At 40.8% G+C, this 27,558-nt stretch overlaps 1 protein-coding gene and 1 pseudogene across 1 annotated transcript in view; one reads left to right on the forward strand and one right to left on the reverse strand.

Annotated features, from left to right (window-relative positions):
• Nucleotides 1-27,558, forward strand: part of LOC114652498 (oocyte zinc finger protein XlCOF6-like) — a 389,468-nt pseudogene that overhangs the window by 224,913 nt on the left and 136,997 nt on the right.
• Nucleotides 11,035-27,558, reverse strand: part of LOC114652545 (tripartite motif-containing protein 16-like) — a 111,188-nt gene continuing 94,664 nt past the window's right edge. Inside the window, exon 9 of the mRNA XM_051927850.1 lies at nucleotides 11,035-11,386. The gene's annotated coding sequence lies outside the window, so the exon portion shown is untranslated. The remainder of the gene's footprint in view (nucleotides 11,387-27,558) is intronic.

A 27,558-nucleotide genomic window follows, 5' to 3' on the forward strand; every position in this document is an offset into this window, starting at 1 on the left:
TCCCGCTTCATTGAGATTCTGTTTTATATTCTGTATATACGAACATTATGAAACGGAGCGTTTATTAAACTGACTATAGCAGACTTGTCATCTTCTTAAAATGACTTTATTTATATGATATTGACAACTAATCATAAGGTCAGAAATCAAGGAGGCTGTGAGTTTCATGGACTGCGCTGTTTCTTTGTTTTCGTGACATCGCGTCAGTAGAGAGTGCGTGACGATAACAATGCATTGTGTCCTAAATGACAGCGCACACGCTTTGTGATAAAAGACCAACGTGTCTCAGTTTGTTTATTAATATACTAGCAAAATACTCGCACTTCGCAGCAGTGAAGTACTGCTTTAAAATTTTAAATAATAAACTGAGGGAAAATGTACCAATAATTATTTGTTAAGGATCTCTTTGTATACCACGTTGTCAGTTCGCCCCTCCGGTTGTAATATGACCAAGCTGTGCGCTGAGCTTACTCTTGAGCATGTAACGTATAGTTGGCCATGTGAAAAGCAATCTTGCCTCAAATCAATGCCAACCTTTTGTAGGGTCTGTCCCTGAGACTTATTAATTGTCATTGCGAAGCAGAGCCTTACTGGAAATTGGAGGCGTTTGAATTGAAATGGGAGATCAGAGGGTATAACGGGGATGCGAGGAATAAAAACTCTCTCCCCTGAGCCACCGCCAGTAAAAATAGTTGCCTCAATTAGGTTCTTTTGCAAGGCATGTGACCTGAAGTCTCGTGCCATTACAAAGTTTCAGTGGCTGTAAGTTTCTCAGTAACATTATTGGTGCCCCAACCGTCAAAATTAGATTATGCTCAGGAGTGCCTGGAGGATTCAGAGTGTGGACCGATCTGCAGGCTATGGACGTATATATGTATGTAAGTAGGATTCAGTTAGCGTTGGGAACCCGCGTGCCAAATTTCTTGAAGATGGGCCCATTAAGTAACAAAGACCGTTGGAAAGTTCAATATGGCGGCCGACAGTGGTGTCATACCACTGAAATATGTACGTACATCATTTCCGGTTAGCGCTGGGAAGCCGCCTACCAAATTTCATGAAGATGGGGCCATAAATAAGAAAGTTTAATATGGCAGACGTTGTCGACCGTTATGACCATTACGTGTAGAATTTCGAAATGAAACCTGCTTAACTTTTGTAAGTAAGCTGTAAGGAATGAGCCTGACAAATATCAGCCTTCTACCTACACGGGAAGTTGGAGAGTTAGTGATGAGTGAGTCAGTGAGGGCTTTGCCTTTTATTAGTATAGATGTATATGTGTATGTATACTGTATATAAGTGTGTGTGTGTGTGTATATGTATGTATAGATTTGAGTGCCGCATTTGACACCATTGATCATAATATTCTTAAGAATCGCCTTAGTCAATGGGTGGGCCTCTCTGGCAGTGTCTTAAACTGGTTTGAATCCTACCTGGCAGGGAGAAAATTCTTTGTTAGTTGTGGTAATTATAACTCAAAGACACATGATATTCTATATGGTGTTCCACAAGGCTCTATCCTGGGTCCGCTGCTCTTCTCAATCTACATGCTTCCATTAGGTCAGATTATCTCGGGACATAACGTGAGCTACCACAGCTATGCTGATGACACACAGCTGTATGTATCAATAGCACCTGATGACCCTAAATCTCTTGATTCGCTAACACAATGTCTAACCTGTATCTCAGAATGGATGAATAGTAACTTTCTCAAATTAAATAAAGAAAAAAACCGAAATCTTAGTGATTGGCAATAATGGATACAGTGAGGCTATTAGAAATAAACTGGATGCATTAGGATTAAAAGTCAAATCGGAGGTAAAAAGCTTAGGGGTAACCGTTGATTGTAATCTGAATTTTAAATCGCATATTAATAAAATCACTAGGACAGCATTTTTTCACCTAAGGAACATAGCAAAAGTTAGACCTCTTATATCATCGAAAGATGCAGAGAAATTAGTTCATGCGTTTGTCTTTAGTCGACTAGATTACTGTAATGCACTCCTCTCAGGACTACCCAAAAAAGACATCAATCGTTTGCAGTTAGTGCAGAATGCAGCTGCTAGAATCCTTACCAGGAAAAGAAAATCCGAACACATTTCTCCAGTTTTGATGTCACTACACTGGTTACCTGTGTCATTCAGAATTGACTTTAAAATTCTGCTTATGGTTTTTAAAGCTTTAAATAATCTCGCCCCGTCTTATATATCGGAATGTCTGACACCTTATATTCCAAATCGCAACCTCAGATCCTCAACTGAGTGTCTCCTTAGAATTCCAAGAGCAAAACTTAAAAGAAGTGGTGAGGCGGCCTTCTGCTGTTATGCACCTAAAATCTGGAATAGCCTGCCAGTAGGAATTCGCCAGGCTAATACAGTGGAGCACTTTAAAAAACTACTGAAAACACATTACTTTAACATGGCCTTCTCATAACTTCACTGTAATTTAATCCTGACACTCTGTATATCCAATTCATTATAATAACCATTCAAAATCTGTACTAACCCCTACTCTCTCTTCTGTTTCCTTTTCCGGTGTCCTATTGGTGGTGGCTTGTGCCACCACCATCTACCCAAAGCACCATGATGTTCCAACAATGATGGATGGATTAAAAAGCCAGAAGTCTGTATAACCATCAGCATCAAGTGACTCCGTGAGAACCCTAACTACAAAGAGGACTATTTCATTTATGTTAGGTAGAATGCCCAAAGGGGACTGGGCGGTCTCGTGGCCTGGAACCCCTACAGATTTTATTTTTTTTCTCCAGCCTTCTGGAGTTTTTTTTTTGTTTTTTCTGTCCACCCTGGCCATCGGACCTTACTCCTTCTTATGTTAACTAAGGTTGTCTTATTTTAATTTCTTATTTGTCTTTTATTCTTCTTTTCTTCATTATGTAAAGCACTTTGAGCTACTTTTTGTATGAAAATGTGCTATATAAATAAATGTTGTTGTTGTTGTTGTATATATGCCAAGAGAAATGAGGACTCTTAACAAGTGACTGAACAGCCAGGCCTGCTTTGCCATGTTGAATTGTTATGTGTGAGAAGCTCCTGATTGATGGTCTCATTTAAACATCTCACTTTTACAAGACTGAACTCATTAGGAGACTCAAGAAAGTGTACAGTTTGGTCCTCTCTGACCCAAAGATGCACTTCAAAGTGAGGGCACATTCACTGGCATGTCATGCAAAAAATCTTGAAGAGGGAACCTAAATTAATTTAGATAAACTTTATGAATCCCAAGGGGAACTTTGGACGCAAACAGCAGCAGAAACGAAAAAAAATCAAAGATGTGGACTCACAAGAGAAATAATACAATCAATCAGTCGATGTAAATTGTACAGAAATAGCAAAATGAACTTAGAATATCAGCATTTAGTTCAGGATGTTAGGATGAAGCTTTGCAGTTGGCAGCAAAGACCCCCAAAGCACTTCTTAGCCCACTGTGGTGGAATGAGCCTGTGGGTTAAAGTGCCCCCCTGAGAGCCTCATCTGGAGGGGGTTTTTGCTGATGACCTCCAGTTTTGCCCCCATCCTCTTTCCACAACAGTGCCCAGTGTGTCCAGGGTTTGCCCTGTGATGGAGCAGCTTTTCTGATTGGTTTCCTCAGGCCTTGTGCTTCATTTGAATGCCCCAGGAGACCACAGCGTAGGACAACACACTGGCTACACCTGACTTTTAGAAGATTTACAGCAGCTTGCTGCAAAAATCAGAAGACCTGAGTCCGCTCAGGAAGTCCAGTCTGCTCCGGCCCTTCTTGTACAGCACCACTGTGTGGTCAGACCAGTCCAGTTTGCTGCATATGTAGACCTCCAGGTACTTGTGCTCTGCACCACGTGCACTCTCAGAGGCTCTTTGGCCTGCCAGAAGTCCACCACCAACTCTTTTGTCCTGCTGTCAGCAGGTGGTTCTCCCTGCACCACAAGCCAAAGTCCTTCACAAGCCTCCTGTACTTCGACTCGTCTCCATTATTAATGCAGCCAATGATGGAGGAGTCTTCTGAGAATTTCTGCAGGTGGACAGTGCTGGGATTGCACTGGAAGTCTGTTGTGTAGAAGGTGAACAAGAAGAGAGGCAGAACATTTCCATAAGGTGCTTCAGTATTACACACCACTGTGGTTTAGTGGGTCCACAGCTCAGATCATAAAGGCCAGTTTCTTAAATAGATAATCGCCGCACTTGCAGCTTAGAGGGGCCATGGTAGTGTGGCTGGAGCGGTTCCCGGGCGCACCCATAATTGTTGCCGGTAGTTGCTATTCTCCACTCCTGATCCACGTCCTTGTAATATTTAGTAGAAGTGTGAGGCGGATATGGGGGTCAGAAAAAAAGGAAATAACAGGAACGGAGGTTAAGGGAGAAGAAGCCAGCAGTAGAAAGAAGAAAGCACCGGAGTTTTAAGACAAGACTGCTTACAGCCATTATCATTTTAACGTCATTTTAAAAGGATGTATTGATTGGATTTTAACCTCCGCAGTTCACCTGTTTTAATGGATTATTTATTTAAGAACTATTGAAGACACTGAGCTTTTTTATTTGGACACTGTTTTTGGTTTGGTTTTTAATAAAAGCACTTTGCACTTTTTGCACCATCCCCTTGCTTCGTTGTTGATGTTTTCACTGTCTGGCTCATTGGTGACATTACCGACGGTGTCTGGTTCGAGAGCTCCCCAGAAGCCTAGATGGGAGCATGGTGTAGAACCTGCATCATCACAACCACCAGTTCTGACACACAGCCCTTGAACCTCACAAACTCTCATCTGTTGTTCACGTAGTCCAGGAGACTGAGGGGGGCATCATGATGCATAGCCTTGAGCCTTTTCAATAGTCGCTAAGGCTGAATGGTGATAAAGGCCATGGAGATATCCAAGAACATGATCATGACTGTGGTGCTAGCTTAGTCCAAGTGAGAGTAGGACTGTGGAGCAGGCAGGCGACAGCATCCTTCACCCTGATATGTGTCTGATCGGCACACTGCAGACCATCCAGATGTGCTGAAATGAGAGGCTGTTGCTATTTTAGGACCAGCCTCTCAAAGGTCTTCATGATGTATGAAGTAAGAGCAACTGATCTGAAGTCCTTGGGGTCACTGGAATGTCCTTTCCTTAGCACTGGGACCGCACAGGATGTTTTCCACAGCTGGAGAACCTCCTGGAAATTCAGGGAAAGGGAGAGAAGGTGTTAAGCACTGCAGAAATGTCTCTCTTACTCAGATCGTGTTATGTAATGAGGTCTTCACAAAGGCTTCTTCTGGTCTTACTGACATCAACATAGCATCAGTCCGGTGGTCATTCACCAGTGTGACATTGTGGTCTCATTAATTAGGAAAATGAAGGATTCACAGGTCTTAGATTAAATATGTACAACCTCAAATCAGAACAAAAGAGTTGGAAAGGTACAGAAAATGGAAAATATATATATATATATATATATAAAACGCAGTTATTCTTAAATGTACTTTGAATTGTATTTCATTGCAGACCTAAGACATTCCATGTTTTCTCTGCGTACTTCATTTCTTTCTTAATGTTCATCCATTCCTTCATTTCAGACCTGTAACACATTCCAAACAAGTGGGGTCGGTAAAGCATACACCACTTTGTAAAGCCGCCATTCCTTCTCTCGACACGTCAAAGATGTTTTGGCACTGAGGATACCAAGCGATGAAACGTTTACGGTGCTGTTGTGTCCCATTCTTCCTCCAAACACGTCTAAAGGTGTCCCACAGTATGGGGTCGTTGTTGTCACATTTCTCATTTCTGAATTCTCCACACATTCTCTACTGGGGACAGGTGAGGACTGCAGGCAGGCCAGACCAGTCACCGTGCCCTCTTCTTCCTCAGCCATGTTGCTCTAAAATGTCAATGTACTTTTCTACATTAATGCTGCCATCACAGAAGTATAAATGTGCGCTGACACAACGCTATACCATGACAGGCCCTGCAGGCTTTTGGACTTGTTGCTGATAACAGTCTGGATGGTCCGGAGCACACGGCGTTCATTTCTTCTAATAAAGATCTGGAGTCCTGATTTGTCTGACCACAATACAAACTTCCACTGTGCGATGGTCCATCTCAGAAACCTCCGAGCCCAGAGAAGTCGACGCCACTTCTGGACACGGTGAACATGAGGCTTCTTTATTGTACAGTGAAGATTGAAGTGGTATTTGTGGATGAACTCCGTATTGTAGTGCTTGATGAAGGTTTGCCAAAGTAATCCCTCGTCATCCTATGAAGTTCTGTCAGCTAATGATGAGTGACGCTCCTTGATGCAGTGCCTGTGGTCTGAGGTGTCGGAGATCGCGGGTGGTCTGCCCCTGCACTTTACGTACTGAAATTCCTCTGATTGCTGAACCATTTAATGAAATTACACACCACAGAGGGAGAGATTTGCAAATCCCTTCCACTCTTTCTTTGATGAACATTGTTTTTAAACATCTCAATCATTTTCTCACTCGTGTGTTGACAAACTGGAGATCCTCTGCCCATCTTTGCTCCTCAGAGACTCAGCCTTTTGTGGGTACAAATCACGATTACAATCACCTGTTTGAAATCCCATCATTATTTAATTATTTGACCCCATTACTGGCCCTAATTTGTCCCCCCGTCCCAACTGTTTTTAGAATCTGCTGCAGGCCTGAAATGCAGGATCTCTGCTTTTCTGTTTTTTTTATTTGCCTTTTCCATCCCATCCCATCTTCTTCTAATTTGGGGTTGTAAACAGTTGACGTCAGAAGTTTCCAGACACTTGGGGTGAATTCTTTCAAACTCACTTCACTTCCACAGATTTTATACTCACAAACTGTACATTTGTCTTCTAGTTTAAGACGCCTACATTGTCCGCGGTGAAAGTCATTTCTTCCAACGATGTTCACAGACCTTGGAGTCTTTCACTTTTTATTAACCATATCCCAATTCCAGGGGGTCACACGTAGTGGTGGGCTGGTCAATACTGACGTGTCGACGCCGTGTCGAGCGTTCAAAGTGCAGATCTTTGAAGTTTCTTTTCGAGGCTGTGGTATCGTGGGATTTCCCTCTCCTTACCCTCAAAGTTGTTCATGAGATGCTTGGCTGACGATCACATGACAGCGGTGGCACATGGCTGGTGTCCTCTGCTGATGTCATTCTGTTCTCTTACTCCTCTTCTTCTTCTTCTGAGATGAGGCCTATTTATTATAAAATTCAATGGGAGTTTCACAACACGTGATTGTAAAATACACCTGACTGGCTGGCTGTCAATATGATGGATGAATTCGCTCAGACTCTTTAATCTTGTTTGAGTTACCTCCGTTTTTTAAAGTAATAAAGTTTCTAATGTTTTAACAATCTTCTGTCTCAAGCTGTAATTTCCAGTCCCACAGCATCTCCGTCTGTTCACAGGTTGTAAAGTAATCAGCTACAGCTTGGACCACAGAATGTCTTCATCTCCCAAGCTGTACACCAATGTAGTCCTGGTGCCTTTCACAGGCGATCAGATCATCAATACAGCTGGAGGGTCTCCTGAACTCCTGCTCAGCTCACACAGATGGCACTGTGATGGGTACAATTCAGGAGAACAGACTGACTTTGATGTTAACTTGCCATGGCAGTGCCCTGTGTTTAAAGTCATCTGTTTAGTCTTGAGCTAAATATCAGGAAGATATGGAACACAATTTACAGAGTTTACACACCACGACAGAGTATCATTTCAAACATCACGTGACCCTGAGGGACACTGGCACCATGACGTCACTGGCATCACCGCAGCTACTGTGATGCCAGCACTCACGCAAGGCTCTGGGCACTGTCACGAAAGAAAGAAAGAAAGAAAGAAAGAAAGAAAGAAAGAAAGAAAGAAAGAAAGAAAGAAAGAAAGAAAGAAAGAAAGAAAGAAAACATTTTTGAGTTTTCAATAACCTTTTAGTACTTTTAATGTCTTTTGGATGAAAGCATCTCCTAAGTGAGTAAATGTAAATATAGAAAAACAAAATCATCTCTTGCACAATAACATCAAACAAATCTTACTGAATATTTAAATTGTTATTTTAAAAATTAAATAAAGGGTTAATAAATGCTTAAACAAAACAAAAAGGCAGGTGTAAAAAAACAAAAACCTCAAGCAACCAAAATCCAACAAACCGAAACCAGAGCAGGAGACCAAAAGGACCACCAAACATCAAACCCTAAAGCCGAGCCCACCAGACAGCACAGAGCCCAGTGTTGGAGCGGCTCTGTCATCTGCAGCGTCTTCTCTAATACCCCTGGGGGCGGAGCTCCAGCTGCAGTGTCACGTGGCCCCGCCCCCCTGGGCTCCATAAAGAACACACAAGAAACACACACACAAAAAAAACCTAAGCAAATACATACATTTAAGACTTACCATTAAAATATTCATCAGCACACAATACACACAACAACAAAGCCAATATCATATATAAAACAATTCATAAAATAATAATAAAAAGTTTAAGGAAAAAGCAGAAAGGCAGAAATGAAACCCAAAATGAAACATCACAGCTGACTTCGGTCCTCACTGCACTTCAACTTACTGTGGTGTCCATGACTGTCAAACTCACCATTTAATAATAATAATACATTTTATTTATATAGTGCCTTTCCCCTGCTGAAGGTGCTTCACAGAGTCTTAGAACAAAACAGCAGGGTATAAGTAACATTGGATACAAATGTTTTTCTGAATAAAACAATGAAACAGATAACAAAGCATTAAATAGAATAAAGGACAATAAACCTGATTAAAATACTAAATTCAACACTGAAAGAAAAACCTAACAAATAACCTAATTTGTGATATAAGAGACGCACAAATTATCCTGAGCACCTGGACAGAGAGGTAAACTGAAGAAAGGGCCGAATGTTAAGTGAAGTTAGTGGACTTCCTAAAGAGATGAGTTTTAAGTTGTTTTTTAAAGAATGAATGGAGTCGGCTGATCTCATTAATTTCAGGATGTCATTCCAGAGTCTGGGCGCTATACAGCTGAAGGCCCTGCTGTCACCCATAGAGTACAGGTTAGTGTAACGTAATGTCCATCTTTATTAGTAACTGAACATCTCAGTAGAGTGTGTGTGGGGGGGTCAGGCTGGAGTGGGCATACGAGGGCACAGCGGGCACACAGGGGCACATGACAGAGCGCAGACTCTCAGATGTGGAATGGAGCGCACTGGTCAGGTCTAAATGATCGATTTCACTGCTAAACTTACAAATCAAATATTCAATCCAAATCAACATCTTATTTGTCACTCACCCCATTGTCATATTCTGATTTTCCAGCGCTAATAAGAAATGGCTCATCAATACGGAGTGTTATATCTTCAGATCAGACAACACAGGAGATGTGACCAGAGGTGGTGACAAGTCAGAAGGTCACAGATGAGCAGATTTGACAAATGTCAGTCATCCTTATTGTTTATTCACCAAACACCATTGGGAGTTTATTATGCAAAATATAATCAATTATATAGATTTGTATTTTGTGTTTAATACATAATGATTATTAAATAGATTAATTTAAATAAAAGTTCTTTTCCCATAGAGAATCTTCCATAACCTAACAAAGCCGCACTGTCCTTAAAGGTAATGACAATATTAAGAAATCTGCACTAAATATCCATTTGATCAAACCCAAATCTTTCCTCCCCCTCAGCCTTGCCCTTCATTTAATATTGAGAGTGGCCACTAGGGGGGGCAGTTTGGCTACAGAAGAATCAGCTCAGCTGTCAGCTCTGAAGGTCATGTGACTGTGTGATCGTGTCACCCTCTCAATTCATTTAAATCTTAATTAGTTTTAGATATAATATTTACAGTTCTTTATTTCAGGTGTGTTATTCTTGTGTTTTTACTTTATTCTTATTTCTTTTACACTGCACTGTATTCTTTCCTCCCCCCTTCACTGCTGACCTTTCCCATGTGTGTAATATGGCGGGTGTCCCCTCTAAAGAACGAGGACATGTGTGTAAAATCTATTTTGTGTGGGCGCTGCTCTGAAACGACTTGTGTAAGGTAATATGTATTTTTAGGCTTGCAGTTTAAATATGTGATGAAGGCCTGTATTGTGATAAATTAATATAATACGTATGAAACTTTATTCATTTACCACCCAGTTATAGAGAAACATAAATACAAACAAAATACATGTAGCCAATAAGCTATCAGTATAACTGACTTGAGTATTATATTACGACGACAAGTCATGTAGTATAATAACTAACACAATGTAAGTCAACAAAGTGACAGTGGCACTACCAATAATCACACTGTTAATAACATAATAGCGATAATACAATATCAACTATGTTCTTAAAGTATTGAAACACAATAAAACACAACAGTTTTATATATGATACAGTTCAAAATCTAGCTTGATAAAATTAACAAGGTCATTATTACAACTTTTCACGTCTAATTTTACATTCCTTCCACACGTTATACGTTTTGTGCAAATCCACAGTCTTTCCAGCATTTAAATATAATTTTATTCACATAAGATGATCCAGATGAGTAACGTCAATCCTGTTTCATGTTTTCACTTTCACACTATTCATGAGGCTAAAACCGCGTTCACAATCAGCACTGGATGTTTGAAAAGTACAGCTAAATATCGACTAACATTGCGAGTGAGCTAAATTGTTCATCATTTAAAGTTACTCCTGCGATTTCAGGTAGTGAATTTATGGTTTCTCTCTGACATGAAATTTAAAGTCATTGTATTGAGTAATAATCAACTCATCATTTGTTGTATGTAACAAATCTTTCTACTTTACGCGCAGTTCTTTTATCTCTTTGACACCAAAATCAAATGCAGTTTTTCAAAGCTGTGGGATCAAAAGCTGACCAACATTGTAGTTCATCCGCCTTTAAATCTTACCTTCAAGTGATCAGACTGATCGTATGAACTGTGTCAATTGTCTTGTCTCAATGCCTTCATTTTCACTCAAATTTGCTTGGCTTTATCATTCCAGTAAACATTCTCACCCATATATTGTGCAGCTTAGAGGGAACATTGTTTCAGGGTACTAAGACTGAAAATTTGGGGACAAGGAGGAGGTGCAGTTTAAAGTTTAATGTGACATCAACTAAAACACCAAACTCTGTCAGTATGGCTGACATCTGACTGACCGGTGAGTCCTCGTCTTCAGACATTCACAGTGAATTCATTCTGAAGTGAAGGACCCTTTGAGTGACCAATGGAGGGTCACAAAATGTCTGGTGAGTGGACAACACTCCAGTCCCATCTGTCCCTCTCTGCTCCTACATATAGTCACTGTTCAAGAGCGCTCCATACCGAGTCTGTATAGCGCCTTTCAGTTGTGCTGATCCAACAGGACCACATGCCTGTCCTACTTAACAGGTGACATTCAGTGACACTTGGGGGCCTCAGTAGTTGTTGGGGTGTCAGCCTGAAGGATATGTGGCTGTGAATCAACAGTGACCTCTGCTGGTCAGACTGGTATTTGTAGGTCTGATGTGTCTCCGCCCCTCATTATGAGACACACAGACCTGACTGGCTACTCAAACCCAATAATAATGGAGACCCTGACAGCCACACTCCCCCCGCATTCTCATCCATAAATTCAATCACAAGGGTGCTGCCCCACCAAACCAACCCATCCTGTAAATTTAATTTCACCCCAAAGTACAAACACAAAGAGGACCTGTGCTTGTGGGAACATCAAGTGACTCGTGGAGTATACTGGTCAGTGGTCACATGGAGTCAGATGGCTGATTGTTACACTGGAGTGATGACCAACATAAAACCCTGGATAGAGGGGCTCAGTGAAGGAGGTGTTGAACCTGTGCAGGAGGGTCATTGTGTGTGAGACGCTATAAAATGACAGAGCCAGCATGCCAGTCCAGATACACACCTATTCTGGGGCTGTAGGGGGCGCTGATTACAGTCCACTGGTGATTGTGATGCACAGAGTACTGGGAATGAGAACACCACAAACACCAGGAGTTTTCGTTGTTTCCAAGGCCGCACTCCCAGTTATCCCCTTTCCTGCTCAGTCCTTTATATGCGACTCCAATCTTCATGAAGTGTCCACTGCACTCCACCTCCCAGTAACAGCGAGTCCCAGTCAGAGCCTCTCTACACAGAACTTGTTCCCAGTAGTCAAATCTGTCAGGATGATCAGGATATTCAGTCCATGTCCACTCATGTGTCACCTTCTTGTTCCCTTCAGACAGACTTAGGTGTCTGTGTGCCATGTTGATGTCCAGTGTGAGGGGACAGAAGTCTGAAAGGAGAGAAAAGAAAACGAGTGAGGAAATCTGGGACTGGGGGCGGAGCACAACACAGACAATTAACAAGAACCAATCAGGAGCTGTGCTGACGAGACACGAATAGTAAAGAGCTCATCTGATTGGACAGAATCTGTGGGGATTAAAACTAAAATCACTAAAAGACGGCAAAAGAAAATGAAGAGAAAGAGAGGCAAGTTAAACATTTGGAAGTCGTTTGAGTCATCGGAAATTATGATAAACACCATAAGGTCACTGTGGGGGTCAAAGTTCTAATGGACTGTCCACACTGACCGCTGGCTTTATTAAAATTACACTTTTAACTGTCAAAGTAAATTTAAAGTTAATTTAAAAGTTAAGTAAATTTAAAGTCAATCCACTGCCATACTTCACAAACACATAAATTATTTCAATAGAAGTTGCCAATCTGCCTATTTTTTTAAATCAATCTATCTATCTATCTATCTATCTATCTATCTATCTATCTATCTATCTATCTATCTATCTATCTATCTATCTATCTATCTATCTATCTATCTATCTATCTATCTATCTATCTATCTATCTATCTTATAGTGACTTTCCCATCTGTCATTGTCTCTCTCTTTCTTTCTTTAGTGTGTTTCCTCTCATCTCTTTTTATTATTTGACTGTCATTGTTATCCACGGTGACTCCCATCATCTGAGATTCCATTGTTTCCTTTTCTTTTCTTTGTCCCATTGTAGTCCAGGCAGGTGAAGTGACTTGCTGAGGTCACACAGTGGTGTCAGTAGTGGGATTTGAACCCACAACCTCAGAGTTTGAAGTTCAAAGTCTTCACCACCACACCACACCACACTCCTCCTTTATCTATTATATAGCACCTTTCATGTATATCTATCTATTTTAATGCCTTTCACGTCTGTCTACTGTATTTGTCTTTAACTCCTTTTCCTATTTGTCATTTTCTCTCTCAGTGTTATAATGTCTTTCCTATTATTTATTATTTTAGTGCTCTTCTCATCTTTCTCTTATATAGTGCCTTTCAGATTTATGTGTCATATTCTGTCTTTCTCTTTGCTCTCTCCATCTATCATATCATTTCTTTCGCATCTCTTATAGTATATAGTGCCTTTAATATCTCTGTATTATATAGCGCCTTTCACGTCTGTCTCTCTACTCTATCACTGACCTGTCCCAGTAGTTTTGGTCCCCTTCCACTTTTTAAACACAAATCCCACTTTTCAGTCAAATAAGTGTAAACTGACCCCAGTGACTGTCACCCGCCATTCTTATTCCACACAGCAGACTCTTCCTTTGTATTTCGACTTCACAGATTATTTGACACAATAAATCAAATTCTGGTGGCTCACACCAAGTGATTCAGACCCTCACCTTATGTTTTGTCTTATCTGGAGGTAATAACTGCCATCAAGCCCTTCCTGTGGCTCTGGATGAGACTTCTACTCCTCTCACTGCCCACCCGGCCCACTCTTCTTGACGTCTGATGGCTTTTAACTCCTAGCTGTGACGTTCAGCTCTTACCATGGATGTTCACTAGGATTCAGTTCAGGGCTCAGACCAGACACTTCACAACATTCCAGTGTCTTGTTTCTCCCATTCTTGGTGGTCTCACCTTTGTGACATTTGCTCCCAAACACGTCGATGATCTCCTGATCTCTTTATGACCTTCACAGATTCAGCACTTCAACCTCAGATCATTAATGGCGTCGCTTTGTCTTCTGTGGACACAGAGCTGCTGTGACTCACCATAAAGCTCTCATTTCGTTTCTTTAGTCCAAAGTATCTTATCCAGCACTGTGGCTGATTAACACTCAGTTTAGAAAACTCCAGTCTGTGTGTGTCCTTCAGAAGTGGGGTCTTCTCCCATGGAGCCCACTGTCATTGACACAGTAACAGATGGTGTGACTTTACGCTGTTGTCCTTTGATCTCGGAGGTCCGCCTGAGTCTCTCTTGATGTTTTATTGTTTTACTAGGGGGCTCTGCCCCCTGCTCGCTTCGCTCGCCAACCCCTGGTGTTGTGAATTGACAAAGAGCGTGATGTATGAATGAGATATAGCATAGTGTGAAGGTGTAGATGACGCATATAGGAATCAAATAAAGTTGTCCATGTCCAAAAATGGGCTCAGAGAGGTAGATGCTAACTTTGTCTATGGTTTGTCCTTGTGATTTGTTGATGGTCATGGTCAAGGCAGGTCTAATGGGGAACTGTCGCCGTTTAAGTGTAAAAGGTAATTCCAGGTCAGAAGTTGTAAGGTAATTGTAGGAATTAGAACAGTATTGTTAGCATGTGATTCTGTAAGAAGTTTTGCTTTAATAACATTGTGTGTCATGGTGTTGACGACTAAACGTGTGCCATTGCATAAACCCTGTTCAGTGTTAAGGTTTCTTAATAGCATGATTATTGTTCCATTTTTAAGGCTAAGATTGTGTTGTGGTAATCTGGCTGGGTTAATAGTGTTCAAGTATTCTAAGGGGAAATTAAGATGGTCATTGTCGTCATCAGAGTCAACTTTGTGAGAGCTTAGAAAGAGCTGTGGCACTCCAGGAAGTAATGAAATGACCTGGTTACTAATGTGATCAACATTAATATTTTTTGGACAGAATATAGTCCGTTGTGTTAAAAGAGGTATTTGGTGTACTGAGATTGTTGTTCCAAATATCTCCGTAACTCTTTTGAAAGCAATGCCAATTGTCTACGTATTTTAAGGTGGATTGAAGAATAGCCGAGCGCATGACATGTGAAACAATAGCTAAGCACTGTGTAAAATCTCCTCCTAATAAAAGTACCTTTCCTCCAAAGGGAATATTATTAATCATCAACGTTTGTAGAAGTTTATTAATGGTGTTGAGTAAGTGAGTGGATGCCATTAGATGCAAAATCAAATGAACTATTGTAGGATGTAATGCAGTTCATAAAGTTTTTACTTTCAGGTACATCAGTTAGAAGGTTCTGTAGATATTCAGGATATGAATGTAAAGGAGGCAGTCTAATCTGACCCTTTTGACAATAACGTGTAAATTCATTACTTGTATTGCCAGTTGTTTCTTCAGGGAAGTTAAGTGAATGACAATGATTGCAAATGACATTCATTAATCCCAATGAATCTTCATGAATAGTGGACTCATTATTGAAGGCGTTGTCAGCTATGTTTTGTCTGTGTCGTTTGAGAGGTGCGTCGTTGTATGTGCAGGATTTGGGACGTGCTATTCTGGAGCCGTAATCGATTTGCCTGTGCTGTGTGAGAAGCCCGTTTCAGTTTACGGCGGTCATTGTTTGTATTGAGCCTTGCCCGTTTTTGTATGTCGGTTAGTCGACCGACATGTATTGTTTTTTTTTCATGCGGGTTCGTGTGTTTGGTCCCGTCACTCGAGCCGTATCGTTTTGTACCCGTGAGCGTGAATTCATGACTTGTTTGTTTTTCAGCGTTAGAAATATGGATAAGTAATAAGGAGGATCGTACTCACTGTTAATATGGAGCCCTGTCTGTGGTTGAATGGTTAATAGTGCATCAGTGTAATGAGATCGACCTATGCTGCATAATTTGAATGTGTTCAGATGACGTATATTTAATACGGACAGTTCGTTTAGTAATGGGGCTTTGTGTCTCATTTCTTATTTATGTTAGTGTGGTCGTGGGTCCGAATCCTGCTTTTTGTGTATGTTTCGTGTGCTATGTCCGTAGTCTGTCCTGTTTTGTGTCCAATGGGTTTGTGTGGTGCTCGCGTCTGACTTGTTTTTTTTTTTTTGTGCTAGGGGGCGTTGCCTCATTTGTGTGTCGTGGGTCTCAATTCTCTTCTTTGTGTGTGTTCCGTTTCGCGTCTGACTCCTTTTTTCTGTGTGCTATGGGCGCCTCATTTGTTATTTTACGTTGCTTTGCATCCGGTTTCCGTTGCTTGGAAGGGGGGTTTTGTGGGGGCGCTTGCGCAGTACGTCTTTTGCGGCTACGGCCCATGGCCGGATGTCCCTGCGTCCATCCGGTTTACCATTCTCGGTTAGTAATATGGATCTCCACCATTTAAACTCTCCTTCAGTTCAATCTGAGGTCAGCTTTACTCTGGTGGTCTCATCAGTGAGGTGGGCTACAGTCCTGTAGACCCTCAAACATCTTGAGAATATTAGCAGCTGTGCTCACTGGAACATGAAGCTCTGTGGAGGTGGTCTTGTAGTCTTCACCTTGGCCACCCTTGGCTGTGACCTTCTTCATCTCCTCCTCTTCTCTTGTCCTCGTTCAGTGTGAGGCACACAAGGACACAACACAGCAGAGTGAGGACTTGACTGAGTGACTGAAGACCCCGGTGACACTCATTAGAGGAATCAGTTAGCTTGAGATGTCACCACAGTCCAGTGGGGTCTTTGAACTTCTAAGGACCCCCAATAATTTTCTCTGCCATTTTCATTTGTTTTAATGTTTAAAATTTGTGAAGTCGAGAACTCAAAGCAAAGTGTCTGCTCTGTGGAGTAAAGAATGGAGGATGACGAGGACTTTTGTCAGCTTTAACTTATTTCACATACAGTTGTGCTTCATTTGTAAACTAATACTGTGTCTGTATATACAGTCGTGTGATAAAGTAAGTGCACTCCATGACGTGGATTTTATTATTTTCTTTTCATTTTAGGACACATCAAGACTCGGGTTCAATTGACAGCTTTGGTGATTCACTGCCTGAGTCTCTCTATCCCATAATGCACCAGTCACAGGACCCCCATCACTCTCAGCCCCTCAGTCACACAACACTCAGACTTTCATATCCTAAGCCTGTCCTGTTCTATTAAAACTTAAATGATTTTTATTATGATGATCCATTAAGTCAAAGCACAAACTCACATTTTAAAAAGTCGTCTCTGCTCTGAGGTTCAGGAGGCTGGAGGGCAAAAACTGGAACTTCATAAACTGAAAATAAAAGAAAAGAGAAGAAGAATGGAAACTGTGAAGATGGCATTGTGGGATCTTAGTTTAGTTCTTAAACATGTATTATATAATTGAGCTAGAATAGAACAAATATGAAGTACATAAGAAATTAGGTAAAACGTAAATTTAGAATATTCTGTCAGACGTGTGCATGGCAGACTTTACAAAGTCTTATCTGATTGTAATTCCATGCTGAGGTAAGTGCTGACGTCACCTCCGGGCCATTGTCCCTTGTCCCTATCCCTTCTGGCCCGTCTTCTTCTTAATGGGCACTGCCACCATTTTGTACCATTATGTTAATACTAGTCGACGCCAGTCGTAGCATACGGCGGTGTAAAAATAGGAACGGAAAACGGTGAGAATGGAATTCAGAAATCAAGAAGAAAGAAATACTTCTTGAAAGATGCAGATTGTGAATAGGTGTTTTACTGGAGACGATTTGTGTCAAGAAATAACCCACTGATAGAAGCAGGCAGGTGCTGGATCCCGGAATAAAGATGACGTTGTACAAAAACCCATCGACAGAGAAGATACTGTCGTTCATTTTATAACAAAGGCTTAGGAAACAACCGTTACAGTATAACGAAAATAGCAAGGAGCAAAACCAATGCCAATGGTCGAGAGCATAGACATATATAGACAGATGCCACATTCACTGTGTTGCCCAGTCGATACGATACGTCAGTGCGTACACCATATTGCGAGTGGCAAAAGTGCCATTTACACTAAAACAGGTAGACGTGGAAACCGGGTTTTCTGATGAAAAAACAATAACGTTTAAAACAGTATCGTTTACATACAACAGATTTTGGCAAATCGTTTGCATGCAATTATTTATATCCATTTATACACTAACTATGGCAATTAATAAATAATAATAATAATCATTATTATTATTAAATAATTCCAACCATATAAGTAACATTTCTCGGACTGCCTTCTTCCATCTCTGAAACATTTCTAGACTTTGTCCTGTTCTTACGCAACACAGTACTGAAGTATTGGTCACCTCACGTATAGATTAATGTAATGCTATTCTGTCTGGCATCCCACAAAAACGTATCCATCGCTTATAACTTCTTCAAAATTCTGCTGCCAGGATAATAACCTGCTGTTCTAAATCCACTGAACATATCACACCGATTCTCTCTCAACTTCACTGGCTCCCTGTTAACTACAGAGCACAATACTAAACAGCGCTCTGAACATTTAAAGCTCTCCACATCCTCACTGATCTCCTTATTATAGTTTTGCCTTTTTTTATTAGTTTTTATTTCTATATTTTTTCAGTTTAGTTTTAGTTTTCCTTCATCGTGTATTTTTAGTTTTAGTTTAGTTTTTATTTTACAAAGACATTTCTATTTTATTTTTATATATATTATTTTCAGTTTTAGTTTTAGTAATTATAGTATAGTTAAAGAGCTACTATGGAGTTTAGTTTTTATTTCACAATGAAACAGAAATGTACATTTAACGGGTTTGGATATAATATGAATTTAATGTTAGTGGAAGCTTACTACACTACATAACACACTTTACTATTTGGTTTTGTTTTTGTCTTATAAACACAAGCATAATCAAAACCAGGTACTGAATATGAACAATTTTACACAATTTTATAATTTTTAAAATATGTTTATGTCATTTGTGCTGAACAAATCTGAGCTGACTGTTGGCACATTTTTCTTTTCCTTTAATTGCCCAAAACAGGCCAATTTGTAATGAACTTTGGGTGAATTTTAAGGTTTGAGAGTTTTTTACTCCAAATGTCTACAGCACACCACATATCCCGCTCCAACGACAATGTGCTTATAATGAATGCCTTCAATATTTCATTCAAAAATCTCAAGCGCTGGGCTTTGTTATTTTCTATCAGTCATATTGATCTATGATTCTATCTCAGGCACAAACAATTTATAGACAGAATTTTGCACCTGCAGGCCTGGAAAGATATAAAAAAAATAAGAAAAGAGTTTCTACTGTGTTCGGACAGGTGTGACCATGAAAATCACGGGGGTTAAGGAAGAACAGGACTCTTAGGCTTGAATGAGTGTGCAGACCCCACATAGCTGTATTGACGGAAACAAAGAGAAACAAGCATGTAGTGTGATGGTTAGAGGCAGTGAGTCTTGAAAAGCCCACCATAAGAACACTAAACCCATAATGAGCAGAGCAAGAGCAGGTAACAGGAGTATGGGCAGGCACAAAATAACAGAGACAGCATCTGAGATTAAGAACAATATATACATTATCTAAACCGGTTTATCCAGAGCAGGATCACAGGAACCTGGAGTCTAACCCAGCAGGTTTGGATGCAAGGCAGGAAAACTCCCTGGTATGCAATATGTATGTAGTCTCTCGATCAGCGGCGTTTTATTTTCAAAAATCGGGAGTGGTCTCCCCTAGACTTTATCGTGTACTCAGAAATGGGGATGGATATTTGAGGAGTAAACCGCAAGACAAGGATTATATTATGTACAATAAAGAACAACCAACAACAAATCAAATCAAATTAATAATATATTGAACAAATTATTATAAAAGTAAAGTTGAATAAATCGGAATCTGCAGGTTCATGAATAAAAAAAATTGAATATTTGTTTAGGTAAAGTACCACTTCCGGTTAATGGATTTGGCCCAAAATTTAATAGAGATCTACAATTCTGGTGTAACAATCACATGCCAAATTTCATCCATCTATCTAGTTGTGTTTTTGAGATATCGTGTTTATACACAGACACACACACACCCACGCAGACATAATTCCAAAAAACGGTATTTTCTGACTCGGTGAGTTCTAAAACGTCAAGATTCATCAAAATGTCAAGGTCGAATTTTTTTCATGATTAGTATACTCTCTCTATACTTTGTATACTTTGAGTGCGAAGTGGCAGGTGAATTACTGTCAACAAAAAGCTGGCACCAGAGAAATAAACTGAAACGTTACTCACTCGTGATTTTTCTGTCCATACGGTAAAGTGTTTGTTGAGCAGCACATTCCAATTTCAGGCCTTTGAATTACATCTTGATATATAACAAGTGCAAAGAAAGGCAACACGTAAATCACTTTCTATTCCATAGGCTTAACATGCGTATTCAGCTCGCTCTGTCACAACAAATGCTGTGTGAACACCCGGCCTCCATCACCAGCCTCCGTTCACTGGATGAATACGTGCGGGCGGCTCGTGGTGGATGGCTTTCAGTTTTAGAGTTAAAAGTTATAAGGGTTCAAAACTAACAGAAAGAAAATTAATTCAAAAACAAAAACTAAAATTGTCTTTAGTAAAGTATTATTTTATTTCAGTTAGTCTTTCCAGCTACTTTAACAGTTTTGTTTAGTTTTATTTTTTCAGTTCAGTTTACGAAAATGTTTTTTAAATAACAGCTTCAGTTTTGATTTTAACTTTTTTTTTCGTTAACTATAATAACCTTGCTCCAGACTTACACTCCTCTCACTCACTCAGATCCTCATCCTCAGCTCGACTTTCTGTACCACACGTCAGACTCAGTGCTATGTGAGCTCGAGCGTCTCTCATTGTGCTCCTCAACTTGGGAATTCTCTTCCTTCTCATATTCGTCAGCTCGACTCAATATCACATTTTAAAACTGCCCTCAAAACTTATCTTTTTTAAAACTGCCCTCAAAACTTATCTTTTCAAACTGGCATACCAATTGAGAATTTTGCACCGTTACTGCCAGTTATCGTTGTTTGTTTGCTAATTATTGCTTTTTGATTTATCATTCTCTTGTTTTAATTTTACTAATGTTGTTTAATTTTATTGTAAGGTGACCTCGAGTGCTAAGATTATAAAACGGGATTTTCTAATGGCGAAATATAACCAAAACAGTTGTTCAGCCTTACCTATGAAATGTAATCCCCCGGGATCTGGTTTGGAGCGTACAGCGGTTTGTACAATCCAGAGCAGCACATATTCCTTACTTCACTCCACAGCAGTGCCACTCATAATATGGCGGCGACGTTGACGTGCTGGTCATGAGGCGTCTAGTAATTCTATGTCTATGGGCAAAAGCAGTGTGGGGGTGTATGGGAGGCCACAGGCACCGTGGGGAAGGGTTTGGAAGAGGACGAATAGGAATCGAAAAATGCCGTGGGGGCTGCGTGTGGGTGGGACCGGTTTTGAAGAGGAAGCAGGACGAACCACAAGAGAAATACATACAAGAGATTTTGAGCTTACCATTTAACCAACTGTTTTTTTTATCTTTTTCCATCAATTTATATGGAGTTTGCTTCTTAAGGTGCCCCAAATTTTTATCTTCTCTTGGTTCTTATTTACAATTCATATTAAAAATATGTTTGCAGATAATCAGAACATATTCGGACCCCTTCACTTTTTTAATTTGCCATTTGTGCTCATCAATCTACACTCAGTAAACCATAATAACAAAGTCAGCACAAGTTCAAGGAAAGGTCTGCAAATTTATTACAAATCAAAACTGAAAATTCTCCTTCCTAGAAGTATTCAGACATTTAGTTCAGGTCTTTGTGGAAGCCCCTTTGGTGGTCTTCATGACTCAGTGTCACTACCAGCTTTGCACTCCTGGATTTGGTCAGTTGATCCCATTCTTCCTGGCAGATCCTCTAAAACTCAGTTAGATTTTAAGAGACGTTTCTATGAACTGGCATCTTCAGATTTATCCACACATGTCCCATGGGTTTTGGACATTGGCTCAGTGACTCAAGGAAACTCAGAGATTTGTCACAAAGCCACTCCTGAGTGGTCTTGGCTGCACTCTTCAGCTCTCAGTTTCAGGTCACAGGTTTTATTTAAGGTTCTCTCTGTATTTGACTGCACTTCTCCTCCCCTCAATTCAGACCTGCAACCTCTGTCCCCATAGCCGGATGCTGTCACCACCATCTTCACTGTAGAGATGGCATTAGGCAGGTGGTGAGCAGTGCCTGGTTCTCTCCAGACATCCTGCTTGGTCTTCGGTCTAAAGAGTTTAATGTTTGTCTCATCAGATCATTGAATCTTTCCCTTGATGATCTCAGGCTGTTATTTGTCTTTAACTCGAGAGTATCTTCTGCCTGGCCACTCTACCATAAAGTCTTAATTGATGGAGCACTGCTGAGATGGCCGTCCTTCCTTCAGTTTCTCCCACCTCAGCAGAGGACTGCTAAAGTTCTGTTGTAGTGACCATTAGTTGTTTGGTTATCTCCCTGGCTAAGACTCTTCTTGCCCACATCCTCAAACTTTCCATCTCTAGAAAGTGTGCTGGTGGTTCCAAACTTCTTGAGGCCGCTGTGTTCCTGGGAACACTCAAAGCTTTACAAATGGCTTTATCCTTTTGCGCTGATCTTTGCCTCACCACAGTTTGATCACGGAGGTCTACAGAGGGTCCCTTGAAGTCCATGTCTTGGTTTTTGTCCTGACATACAATGTCATAAATATACTGTATTTGATACATATTGACAAGTAGGTACAGTTTGGGGACATCTTCAGGGATCCATCTAGTTAAGAAATCCCACCCTGAGTCGAGAGGGTGCTGCTCCTGCTAATGTCATCACTTCAGTGACTTCACAGGCCACAAGACGAGTGACGTCACTTCCACAGCCCGCTAATTAAGCTCCGCCTCTTCTGGGACACCATTATAAAATGTCACCAGAAGTGGGTGTTCATTACAGATCTGTGATTGAGGAAGACGGAGCTCCGACTCACAAGTGACTTTATCTTGACAGCCTGTGATTGCAGCAGACGTCACCATTGTGCTCCGTCTTTGTGCTTTCTATTTCATATCATTAAACGGGGTATTTCAGGGTGGTACCCCAACTCTTTGTGCCCACTCTCTCTGCTAATTTTCACACTATACATATACAGTAGGGTGGCACGGTGGCACAGTGGTAGTGTTTCTATCTGACAGTAAGGAGACCAAGGTTCATATTCGGGGTCCACCCTGCGTGGAGTTTGCATGTTCTCCTTGTCTGTGTGGGTTTCCTCTGGCTGTCCAGTTTCCTCCCACAATCCACAGACATGCAGGTTAGGTGAACTGGTGACACTAAATTGGCCCTAATGTGTGTGCCAGGGGTGTGTGTGTATGTGTGTGTGTTTGTGTGTTTTTGCCCTGTGATGGGCTGGCGCCCTGTCCAGGGTTTGTTCCTGTCTTGCGCTGTATGCTAGGTGGGATAGGCGCCAGCAGACCACCAACACCCTGCTCAGGACTAAGCAAGTTTGAAAATGACAGACCGACATATGCAGTATACGTCTGTTGTGGTGGACGGCCAGGATGGTCTCTGTGCCCTGGCCTGCTTGAATTGACCTTGTGTTTAAACAAATCGCTATCTTTATGTGTAAATATAAGTAACTCTTAAATTGTGAAGTGTGCTTTACCTTTGAACTTGTCACTGTGCTCTGAGGCTGCACTCACTGAAATGTCCAGGTGGTCCTCAAGCCATCAGAGTTCTCACGCAGTCCTGCAATTTGCTTATCTTCACCACCAAAGTATATCAAATAAAATTCTTTTAGTCTGTAAAATCCTTTTTAATGTCAGTGGGAGACATGACTTCTGAGCAAACAACAGCAGGCATATAAAACACGAGAGCCCAGGAGGAGCACAGCTGAAAATGGATGAATGTGAACTTTTAACGTGGACTCCATCCAGCAGAATCTAATGGACACCAAGGACAGCAGGAGCAGATTCAGATGTTCTGATATTATAAAGCACTGACGCTGAGCTCAATTTGATTCCATTAATGTCTTCTCTGTTCTCAAATAAACAATTCATTTGTGCACTGAGCCGGCTTAGCCATTTAAAACACATTTCTGTTCATTATCTTAAGGTGAGGAAAGCAAAGAAAATAAAAAGAATCCCAATGTCAAATGAAAAAAGCAGATTTTAAAGAGAGTATATGGAAAAAGTATAAGAAATATAATATTTCAACTTAACATTCCAAAACATCTGATTAAAAGTAAATGTTTATTTTGAGAGTGTGTTATAACTCAGCTAGTCTCGGTGAAAGGCGCTATATAGTGAAAAATCCTTAACAGCAAAGGCTGACAGTTTAGTGTTAAAGAGCCGGTCATCTTCATGCGTCTCACCTCTTAATATCCTCTTATTGTCACTCTGGTCCCCCTCAATAACAAACACAATGTCACCAGAAATTCACACTTACCTAATGGAGTCCTTGTCATGATGATCCACCGACTGATCCTCTCCACACTCTTTGTCAGACCTGACAGCTCCTTTCTCAGGTCCTCAGCAATGAAATCAGCGGTGACAGTGAAGCTCAGCGAGTCTCCTGAAGCAGGAAGGACACAGCGAGATGAGAAAGTCTGCAGAAGGAGAGAAGAGAGGACAAGACTTCAGAAAGGAGACATTAAAAAGTAAGTAATGCTGATAAGAGGGGGCTCTTCTGAATTAAGTATTAGTGTGGTGGGCAGTCAGCGTGGGTTTAGATGGTGAGAATGCCTGTCATTGACTTGTTGGTTATTTATGAGAGTATATTTGGTGGAGTGTAGTGGAGCATCAGAGATTACCAACCTTAACCTTCATGTTGGACTCCATGAGATGCGAGTCAAGATAAAGGGAATCCTCGAGGGGTCAGGCAGTTGCAGAATTGACTTGGCACACAAAACAAGGCATTGAGATTTTTATGGTTCTGAGACAAACTTAAATTAAATGTAAAGAATAACAAACACATGTAGGGAGAAAGCACTACAATGTGATTATACAATTGAAGGCCTGCAGCTCAGAAGTGAAAACATCTTGGGAGCCTTTGTGTCCTCATCATCATCATCATCATCAACCACATAAAGTAGAGAAATCTAAGTGGACGCTGAGTTATGTAATGCACACCATTTGTGAAGTGAAAATCAAAAAGAGAATCTCCATAACCTGTGCGAAACACCAACGACATCAGGACTATTGTGTGTAGTTAGAGATAAAAGTACACGAGAAAAATGAGAGATGAGAGACGAGACTGAACTGTGGGGTCTGAGCTGTGATGAAATGCTGAAGGATTTGAATCTAATCAGTTTAAGGATGGAGACACCAGAAGGTGGCCTGGCAGAAGAGTTGGCACCATCTTTTATTAGATGTCATCTTTTAAATTTCATGAAAATTCATTTTGTCACACAAACACCTGCAGATTAATCTGCCTGTCATGCTCATGGAGGTAGGAACTTTAAGATTGTAAACAGAACATTGAAAATGTTAAGAAAATAGGAAAAGACAGTCTGTGCTCAGGTGAATGGCCTATTCTTGTCATGTTGTACAAACTCCTCAGATCTTTTCAATTTCCTTCTAAATGTTCTCTGTTCCCACACACCCCAGTCTGATCAGACTCCCTGTGAAGTGTCACTCTCACCTGCAGGAAGTGGAGATGGTCCTTGCTCTCTGAAAGCTCCTTCAACTCAGCTTCTCTCCTCTTCAGCTCCTCAATCTCCTTCTCCAGTTGCTCCATGACTCCTTCAGCCTTCTCCATTTCTCTCTTTTCTTGTTCTCTGATCCTCTCAGTCAGTTTCCTGTGGTCTTCCTCAATGCACTGTATCAGATCAGTAAAGCTCTTCTGATTTTCATCCATCTCTCTTTGCAGTGACATCTGATTGAATAGAAGAAAGATTTAAAACTGAGTCACCCAATAAGAATCACCAATCTCAAGACAAATTTGTTGGTATGTTGATCTTGTGAAGGACAGTTTGAATTCTTTGGAGTGATTGGTGGTAGTTTAATCACCAGAGGGAGAGAAGCTGAAGACCACCTCCCAGACAATATGTTCCCCCCACTATGCCAGGTATCATTTTCTCTCTGCTGATGCTCCTATTAAGGCACTTGGAGAACTTTATGGAGTAAGCAGTCCTGTGTATTCAGCAGGGAGGTGCTCTTTGTCCCATGGGATGTGTCCTTTCGTGATGCAGAACCTAAATATATGTGCATGGATAAAATTACTTTACACAAGTCCAGAAGCCTCAGTCTGTGTTAACAACATGAACTCATGGTGCTTCAAACTAGAATGTGGGACTTGACAAGGGTGCCCTCTATCACCATTGCATTTTGCACTAGCCATTAAGCCACTGGCTTATCATTTTCAGAAAACATCAAAGATAAAGGGGATTATTAGAGAAAGAGTTGAACAGAAAATATCACTATGTGCAAGTGATGTGGTATTATATATATGACATCAACAAACATCCAGTAGTCCTCAAAGCTCTAGCAGAATTTCAAAAGATATTAATTTGAATAAAAGTGAGCTTTCTCCTGCGAACTCCCTAGCACACCATAGTATGCTGAACATTTTTCCATTCATTTTATCAGAACAGTTTAAATATCTTGGGGTAAACATCACAAGTAAATATAAAGATCTTTTTCAACACAGTTTTGGTAACAACATGGAAAAAATCAAACAAGATATGAACAGATGGTCTCTCCTCCATCTCACCTCAGCATGCAGAATCAGTACTGTCAAGATGAACATCCTTCTCAAGCTTTTTTTCCTATTTCGGAGCATCCCTACATATATTACATTAACAAATCATTCTTTAATAAACTAGACTCAGTTATAACCTCATTTATCTGCAATTCAAGATGTCCACTCAATCTAAAGGTGACTCTACAAAGACCTAAAGCAGAAGGTAGCATGGCTCTACCTAACTTTCAATTTTATTACTGGGCCTCAAACATACAAGGTATAAAAACCTGGATTTGAACACAAATAGATGAACAGCCACAGGCTTGGTCTGCAATAGAAATAAAATCCTGCAGTTCTTTTTTATATGCCATGCTTTGTGCCCCAATAAATACAAATTTCATAATCAATATACCAACAATCCGAATATGGAACCAATGCAGGACTCACTTCAAGGCAAAGAAGTTTGTATCCATTGCACCTCTACATGATAATCACCTTTTTCTAGCCTCTCAGACCTACACAGTATTTAATCATTGGAAAACGTCTGGTATTCAAACACTTGGAGAACTGTATATAAATAACGTCTTTACATCTTATGAACAATTACGCTTCAAATTTATCTCCTTGGCAACACAATTTTTCCACTCCTTTCAAATTAGAAATTTTACCAAATGAAACCCATCCAATTTTCTACACCTCCCATCCATAATGCCTTGGATGACAAGAGAGGTTCGGCGACTGCTAAAGGAAAGGAACACTGCCTTTAGGTGTGGTGACAAGACTCTCTACAGCATGACACGGTCCCACAGGAAGAGAGGCATCAGAAAGGCTAAGAGGGACTACAGGACAAGGATTGAGGAGCACCTGGACAGTGATAACAGCAGGCAGGTTTGGCAGGGAGTCCAGCACTTCACCAACTACAGGACCAGCAATGGAGCTGCTGAAGGTGATGCCTCAATGGCAGGGGAGCTGATCCACTTCTTTGCTCGCTTTGAGATGGAACTACCAGAGGCAGCTGTTATGCACGCTGCAGCAACTCACAACAACATCAC

This window comes from Erpetoichthys calabaricus, chromosome 5 (assembly GCF_900747795.2).
Source record: "Erpetoichthys calabaricus chromosome 5, fErpCal1.3, whole genome shotgun sequence".
NCBI lineage: Eukaryota > Metazoa > Chordata > Cladistia > Polypteriformes > Polypteridae > Erpetoichthys > Erpetoichthys calabaricus.